The sequence below is a fragment of the Gadus morhua genome, chromosome 12 (assembly GCF_902167405.1).
Source record: "Gadus morhua chromosome 12, gadMor3.0, whole genome shotgun sequence".
Taxonomy (NCBI): Eukaryota; Metazoa; Chordata; class Actinopteri; order Gadiformes; family Gadidae; genus Gadus; species Gadus morhua.
Genome location: NC_044059.1, coordinates 7,651,608 through 7,659,947, shown reverse-complemented (window position 1 = coordinate 7,659,947; position 8,340 = coordinate 7,651,608).

Below are 8,340 nucleotides of genomic sequence, written 5' to 3'. Positions count from 1 at the left end.
GTGAACCACCAGTGAAAACACAAGTGAAACACTCGTGATATCTATAGTGAACCACCAATGAAAACACGAGTGAACCAGTCGTGATAGCAATCGTGAACCACCAGTGAAAACACGATTGACGCACTCATGTTATCAAAAGTCAACCACCAACAAAAGCCCTTGTGAAATCAGTGGTGGAGAAATAGGTTAAATATATTTTTAAAAGTGGTTTGGCCTATCGACAGCCTCTCGACCTGACCAGAAGAGGGGAGACGGAGACCATGGACATGAAAAGAGGGAGCTGGACACAAAGAGATGCCGAGGAAGAAAAGGACGCAGAGTTCAAGTGAGATGGGAAAAGAGACCTGCATGCCAAAGTAAAGTGAGAGAGATAGAGCGAAAGGGCCATAACAATACAAGGAGAAAGAGATGGAGAGAAAGACAGAGAGAGTGATAAAAATATAGCAGTTATGTGGATGTATATATATATATATACATTTATATTTATATATATCAACAGCCCCTTGTTGTTCATGCACATTGCACTCTGCCAGCATTGAGGAGGAGTAAGAGTGGATGTGTGAAAGCCAGAGCTTAGAAGCCCATTGCATTGTGGGAAAAGCTTCGGCAGTTTGATGACGCCATTGCTGGGGTAGGGCACGGTTTTTTTGCGATGAAGCAGGTTCGGTCGCTCACATGAGGTCAAATAAACACACACAAAAAAGACTCTGAACATACCCAGTCTAATTGAAACCAACCAACCAATGACGGGCATTCATGTAAAGGGGGGGGGGGGAATGAAAAAACAACTCCAAAACGAATGAGCAGCGCTACAACCAGCAGGCATTCCACCCAGCAGACTAACAAAACAAGAGCGAGAGATACACAGATGGGGGGGGGGGGGGGGGGGGGGGGGGGGACGAGGGGTCAAAGGTCAGGGGGGGTGGGGGGGAGGGGAGGGGAGGGGAGGGGTAAGGGTGAGGCGATGGGCCCTCTCTCTGCTGGATTTACGGTGTTGTACGACAGGGTGAGGTGACATATACTGACCTGGCCGTGAGACAGCACTAGTGGTGGTGGTTTCAAACATTGCTACAGTAGGGGGAGGGGGGGGGGGTGGGGGGAGGGGATAGGGGGGGCAGGGTAGATAGAGGGGGGAGGGGAGGGGGGAGGGAAAAGAGGGGAAAAAAAGAGGACATTTATGTATTATTAACAGAATGGAGACACAAAGAAAAGAAAAGGGGGGGGGGGGGGGAGAGGTTGGGTTGGGGGGGGGTTGGGGGGGAGGGAGGGAGGAGGGGGAGGGGGACGGGGGGAGATATAGATCATGCGAGGAGACGAAGGAAGAACGGGAGGATGGAGACAAGATGCCCTCGTGCATTGCGGTATGGCGAGAGGGGCCCCTTGAGAGGCGAGGAGGAACAATGCAGTCGCACGGTCGACCTACCTCAGAGTTTGGAACAGGATTTCCTACGGATAATTTCTTAGGGGAGATGGAGGTTTGGGTGGAGGCTAAGATGTCCTGAAAGGGGGGCAGACTAAGATAAAAGGCGCAAAACTTTTAACCGCTTGCCGGCCCGCCCTGCAAATGTTAATGGACTGTCTGTCTTTCACATGGCCGCCCAGAGATCACACTGGGCTCAATTAACGGCTGTAATTTAATCTGCAACCGCTGGCCACTTCTTTAATCACATTCTCACTTCATAATCGGATTCTCACCTCATAATTGATTCCGGCCGCACAAGTTTCTCATATTATGTCCTCCGATTTTTGGGGAAGTGAGCTCTCTGCGTAGCCTGTGAAGAACGCAGTGAAAAGGCAGTAACTTTCATTCTGCCTTTGATCCTCCTGTGGAGAGATGTCACTCCCAATCCGATTATCTTATGAACTCATTTCGGGGCTGAGGCACCGCTGGCATTTAGAGAGATGGAATAATGTGACAACGGGGAAATCTACAGTGTGCCATACTGCTCCTGCATTGTGTGTGTGTGTGTGTGTGTGTGTGTGTGTGTGTGTGTGTGTGTGTGTGTGTGTGTGTGTGTGTGTGTGTGTGTGTGTGTCTGTCCGTGTGTGTCCGTGTCTGTGTGTGTGTGTGTGTGTGTGTGTGTGTGTGTGTGCGTGTGCGTGTGCGTGTGCGTGTGTAAGCCGGCAGAGGACGTTCTTGCGGGCGAACACCCAATTTTCAATTCAAACGTTGCATAAATATGAGGATCTGTCCTTTTTCTTTGGCCGTCTGTGACGTGTTGCGAAAGGTGCGAGCCGGAGTCCTTTATAGTGCCGTGATCGAGTGATACAACCTTGAACGTCGCGTGGAAGTTAAAATAAAATAAAAATAGAAGCTGCAGAGCTAATCCTGCCGACAACAAGTGACGAGTGCAGGGATCAGGAAGCTCCCCCGCGGATCTGTTAGCAAACCGCGCACCACCTGCTCCCCGTAGAACGAGCGCCGTGGTGTGGGAGGAGCTTATCCATCACACAGAGAACAGGGCTCCTGTTGTTGTTGTTGTTGTCGACAGCGACCAGCATCACAGCAGCGTACGCGCAGGTAAAACAGGCGTCGGAGACACAGCGTACGCACAGTGGTTAACTACTGTATCTAGGCCACATGAAGGATCGAGTACTCGCTTGGAAGTCTCGTCTTTACAATCTCGTGCCGTTACACAGACGCCCAGACAACACATCAAGCTCTTGAGGGTGTGTGTGAGTGTGTGTGTGTGTGTGTGTGTGTGTGTGTGTGTGTGTGTGAGTGTGTGAGTGTGTGTGTGTGTGTGTGAGTGTGAGTGTGTGTGCGTGTGTGTGAGTGTGAGTGTGAGTGTGAGTGTGCGTGCGTGTGTGTGAGTGTGAGTGTGAGTGTGAGTGTGAGTGTGTGTGTGTGTGTGTGTTTTGTGACGGCTTTCCTTTTCGTGTTGCCGTATGTTTCCATCACGCAGTACCTCCCTCCACGGTGCTTTACGTTTGATTTCATCATTCCGTTTGAAGGTTGGGGGAAATGTGTGTACGGAATGATTATAACAACATTAAATGATACGCACCACACCAGGTGGGGAAAATGGGGGGAATTCATCTTTTTCTCCACCGAATGTTTCAACTTTAAGGGCTCCTTTGGGTTGGGCCGAGAGAGGTGGCGAGGTGGGGGGAAGGCAGTTATTTTCCCTCCTCTACTGCACCCTCAAATAGGGGGACGTGGGCCATCTGATTAATACTCTGGCGTGAATTCACCGGTGAATCATTTTGCCGAGCTCTCAGAACCTCTCCTCTCCTCCATTAATGCACAGCGCTATATCCTTTTGACTCGCAATCTCCCCTGCCCTAGCTCAAATCAGGGTCGCTTTCTCCCTCTCTCTCGCCTTCTCTCTCTCTCTTTATGTCTCTCTCTCAGTCTCTGTCTCGCTCTTTCCCTCTCCCCCCCCCCCCCCCCCCCCCCCCCCCCCCCCCCCCTCAACCCAGTGCTGGTGCTATGTGAGGTAACCAGGCCTCTAGCACAGCACTTTCAAGACGGATGAAAACAACAACAACAACAACGGCACACAGGAACTACCTCATCTGCTGGAGTTGATAGTCTGCCATTTCGCTTACTGAACCTGCGCGTACTCTGAGGAATTGAGGTGAGGAAAGACACGATACAGATGATTGGTGACCTCAATATGTTTTTGGTGTTGATATTTTTTTGGGTGAAATCAAATAGATTGATATCCAACAAAAGACTTTCAAACCAAAAAGAGGGCGGGGGGGCTGGGGGTGGGGGCGGTGGCGGTGGATAGGATGCCGCGGCGGCTACGCACCGAGATTAGCATTGGGGTAACAGTGGCTAACTCGAGCCCTACTGGATTCAGAGATGAAGCAGCTTAGAAGCTAACTAAAGGAAAACACTTAATGTGAGAATGATCTCTGAGCGAGAGAGAGAGAGAGAGGGAGAGAGAGAGAGAGAGAGAGAGAGGGAGAGAGAGAGAGAGAGAGAGAGAGAGAGAGAGAGAGAGAGAGAGAGAGAGAGAGAGGGAGTGGGCGAGAGAAAGAGGGTGAGAGGGAGGGAGAGAGAGTGCAGGTGAGAGAGAGAGGGAAATAGGGAGAGAGCGAGAGAGAGAGCAAGAGAGAGAGAGATAAAAGCAGTGTGACAAACTCTAGACCCTAGAGAACCGAAAAAAAAGAGAAACAGAAAATATTAATATTTTCTGAACAGAAAATATTAATATATTCTGTCCAGGGTATGTCATTCATGATTTTCTTTCTCTTACAGAAATAAAAGGGTGATTTAAATTGGTTAAGTGGAAATAACAGCTTGAAGGAAGATAAAACTAACTTCAAGGAACCAAAAAACACTACAGTGACTCCAGCAGAACTTGACTGGGCTTGACTCCCAACTCAGTATTTCCCACAATCCTCTCCTCTTCACTGACTCTAATGATACAGCAGTAGGTGTTAAACATTTTCAGAATTTATGAGCCAGATCATTTGGTATTTCTCAAATGACCTTGTTAATGCAGCTCGCTGTGTGAGTGTGTGTGTGTGTGTGTGTGTGTGTGTGTGTGTGTGTGTGTGTGTGTGTGTGTGTGTGTGTGTGTGTGTGTGTGTGTGTGTGTGTGTGTGTGTGTGTGTGTGTTTGTGTGTGTCACAGCCAGTGAAGACCCCTCCACTGTGCCCAGCCAACCAGGGACTGCTATTTGCATTCCCACTTATAAGCCTACTTGTCCAACAGGGTTGGTGTGTGTGTGTGTGTGTGTGTGTGTGTGTGTGTGTGTGTGTGTGTGTAGCCGGGGGGGGGGGGAGATCATGTGCCCCAGTGCCTGCTGGGATACGGCTGCTGCTACAGCACCTAAACACTTCCTGATCTCAGCATGACAGAAAAACAGGCTAATGTGATGGATTACACATAATCTATCTATAGATAGATGTTTGGGGGTTTATTATGGTAAAATGCATGGTAGTTAACATAAAAAACATTAAGATACATAAAAATCCGCTTGCAGTGGGATTTTAATAGTTTGCCTCGTAAAGTTGAAAAGTCTGTTGCCTACACAACATTCATAAAACAGTTGAATATTGCATTAGACAACCGCTTTTTTGTATGATTGATTCCTGCGGGTGAGACAAGGGTAATAGATGTGTTGTGTGTTGCTATTCCTAAAATGAAACTCGACGTGGCCAATTTTTTTTTAATAAATAACCTAACGTGCGTCGTCTCCACTCCCAGCGGGCTCCGGCATTATTTCACCGCGAGACGCCGTTACCACAACACGACCACGGACTCAGGGGTCCCCACCCGCCCGCAGGCCAACGGCAAAATATCCAGGGTAGCAATCGAGGCCGGTCGGAGCGAGGCGAGTAACCAGAACAACAACAACAACAACAACAACATCATCATCATCGTCGTCCTAGTCGCCATCAACAACGACAGACAAGGCGGTCGTGGAGTTGTGTTGCGATGACACCTACGGGCGGCTGATTGATAAGCGTGACACGCCAATCATTAACCAGGCTAGCTAGCGAAGGGGAGCTCCCCCCCCCCCCCCCCCCCCCCCCCCCCCCCCCCCCCCCGCACACATACATTACGTTGTGTGTGTGTGTGTGTGTGTGTGTGTGTGTGTGTGTGTGTGTGTGTGTGTGTGTGTGTGTGTGTGTGTGTGTGTGTGTGTGTGTGTGTGTGTGTGAGGGAAAGGGAGATGGAGGTAGAGAGTGATGTGGAGAGAGAGTTCGGAGGGGGGGAAAGGGTGAGGGAGGGACGGGGAGGCAGGAAAAGGGTGAGATAGTGAGGGACGGGGAGAGAGGGAGAGAGATGGGGAGGGGGGGAAAGGGCGAGATAGGGAGGGACGGGGAGAGAGAGCGACATAGAAAGATAAGATCAGAAGATCGGAAGATGGAGGGAGCAGGGTCTGAAGAGGGGGTGACAGGGGGAGATGAGTGGAGAGAGAGGGGGAGAGGGGAATGGAAAGGAAAGAGTGAGATGAAGAAAGAAACGTAAAGAGGGATGAAAAGGAAGGATGCATGAAGAGAGGAAAAGATGTATGTAAAGAGGGAGCATGAGGAGAGAGAGAGAGAGAGAGAGAGAGAGAGAGGGGAGAGAGAGAGAGAGAGGAGAGAGAGAGAGAGAGAGAGAGAGAGAGAGAGAGAGAGAGAGAGAGAGAGAGAGAGAGAGAGAGAGAGAGAGAGAGAGAGAGAGAGAGAGAGAGAGAGAGAGAGAGAGAGAGAGAGAGAGAGTTCTTCCACATCCCTGCCATCAAGCAGCTCATCTCAGACCCTGGGATTGGTGGAGTTGGAGGTGAAGGGTGGAGCGGGAGCAACGGTGCCACGGAGGAAATGAAATGAAAATTGTTGGCGGTAGGGGTGGGGGCGAGGAGACCTCCTCCCGGAGCAAACCTGCGGTAGGCGGGAGGATCAGAGGACCGGGCCAATTAGAGCGGAGGAGTATTCAGAGGGTTACCGGGAGCAACGGGGTCTTTCTGTTCCGGCTCACCGACGTCTTCCACGTGAAACAGGAAAAGTTCAGCTCAGAGCTGTCAGTTAGGAGAGGGCACGTGTGTGTGTGTGTGTGTGTGTGTGTGTGTGTGTGTGTGTGTGTGTGTGTGTGTGTGTGTGTGTGTGTGTATGTGTGTGTGTGTGTGTGTGTGTGCTTGTGTGCTTGTGTGTGTGTGTGTGTGTGTGTGTGTGTGTGTGTGTGTGTGTGTGTGTGCTTGTGTGTGCTTGTGTGTGTGTGTGTGTGTTTGGGTGTGTGTGAGGGGGGAAGGAGTGTTGGAGTGGGTATGTGTGTACTCTGATTGAACACATCCTGCCTAGGTGGATGTGCTTAGTTTCAGAGGTGATTCCGAGTCGGACACCATGTTGTGCTTTGTGTCCAGAAACAGCCACTTCATTCATTCGTACTATGGAAGAATACCTACAGAGTGTAGACAACTCGTCTCTTCAGGCCAGCTACTACACACAGTTTGGGTTGTAACCTTCCACTGGCTTGCATTCAAAGACTCCAGTCACTAACCCGACTGTCAGTGACTTAAAATCCACAATTCAACAATGACCAAGTAGGCTTTTTAGTGGGCACGATATTTTTCTTTAGATGGGGGACAGTACTGCAGCGTTACGCCAGCAGATATGGTTCTAATACGATTCATTTCTTCAGTGAGGCTGCTTTGTTTTGTGTGATTTAATCTTCAACAATCATCTCATAATCAATAATCGTCGCGTGTATCCGAAATGTGCAGCGCTTTCAAAGCAGTACGTGAAGAGAGACGGGCCATAGTCTGCGGGGTATTTTGATTAAAGGCGGCGCAGCTCTGAATCAGAATGAGAGATTGAACTCTTGATAAATAAAAGCCTCCACTACAACATATCTAACTGTGCCTTTTAATATTAGTCACTTTGTGTTATTAAAACATAACAAATATGGCATCAAGCCGTTTTCTGCAGCACACTAAAGCAAGGGTAGGCAATTTGTCAGATTAAGTTAGAGTAGCCAAAAAGGAAAGCCAAAGAATCCAACTGCCACTCCCTTAAAAACCATGAATCGCTCGCTAGCATTAGCAATAGCTCTGCCCAGCTTTTGGAAGTCACAAGCCGCCATGTGGCAGTGAGTGCACAAGTAGCCCGGTTGGAAGGCAGACAGACAGGTAAGGTAATCCAAACATTTCATTTGAGCTGAATGAAATGATTGGATAAGCTTATTACAGGCCTGCGCGGCCACAGATACGAGTTTTTCTTTCTTTTTTTGTCAGCGGATTTGATTTATTGATTGCTGGCGGGGCGTAAAGACAATTTCACCAAATATGGTGAAAAATAAATAAAATGTTTCTATAATAATTGCCAACCCTAGCTCTAACTGTAAAATAGGTCTTTGAAGAAAGGCACTGGACTGTTTTAGATGCTTCTGGAGAGGCAGGCTGGCCTGGATTTATTTAATTGTTTTGATAGTACAAAGAGGAGAGTAGAAGAAAGGTTTTGTGTTTTCCACATGTCTGGAACAGTAACAGTTTAGTTGTTCATTCTGCTCTCTGTCAGGCCCCAGCATCAAAAGCAGAGCAAATAGTTGTGTTGTTTGCAGAAAGGGAGCCTGATTCCAAAAAGTTAAACAGTCAAAGACCATTAGAGTACACTTCTACTTCTGTAGTGCAACACAGTGAGCAGTCTAGCCCACAGAAACAAGACAAGAATTCCCATTACAAGGCCTAACCAAACTATTGGTTTTCGGTGAATTTCCTCACTACATAAATAATACTGCAATAACCGTTTTTTCCGCCTCGAGGACAACAGCCTTTCCGCCTATTCCGTCAAACACTGACAAAGTGACTACACTCCAGTGACCGATTTAGATATTTGGAAGTTGTGAAAACAAAAAAGGAAAGAAAAAAACGTGTGACCGTGTTCACGTCCAAAGTAATA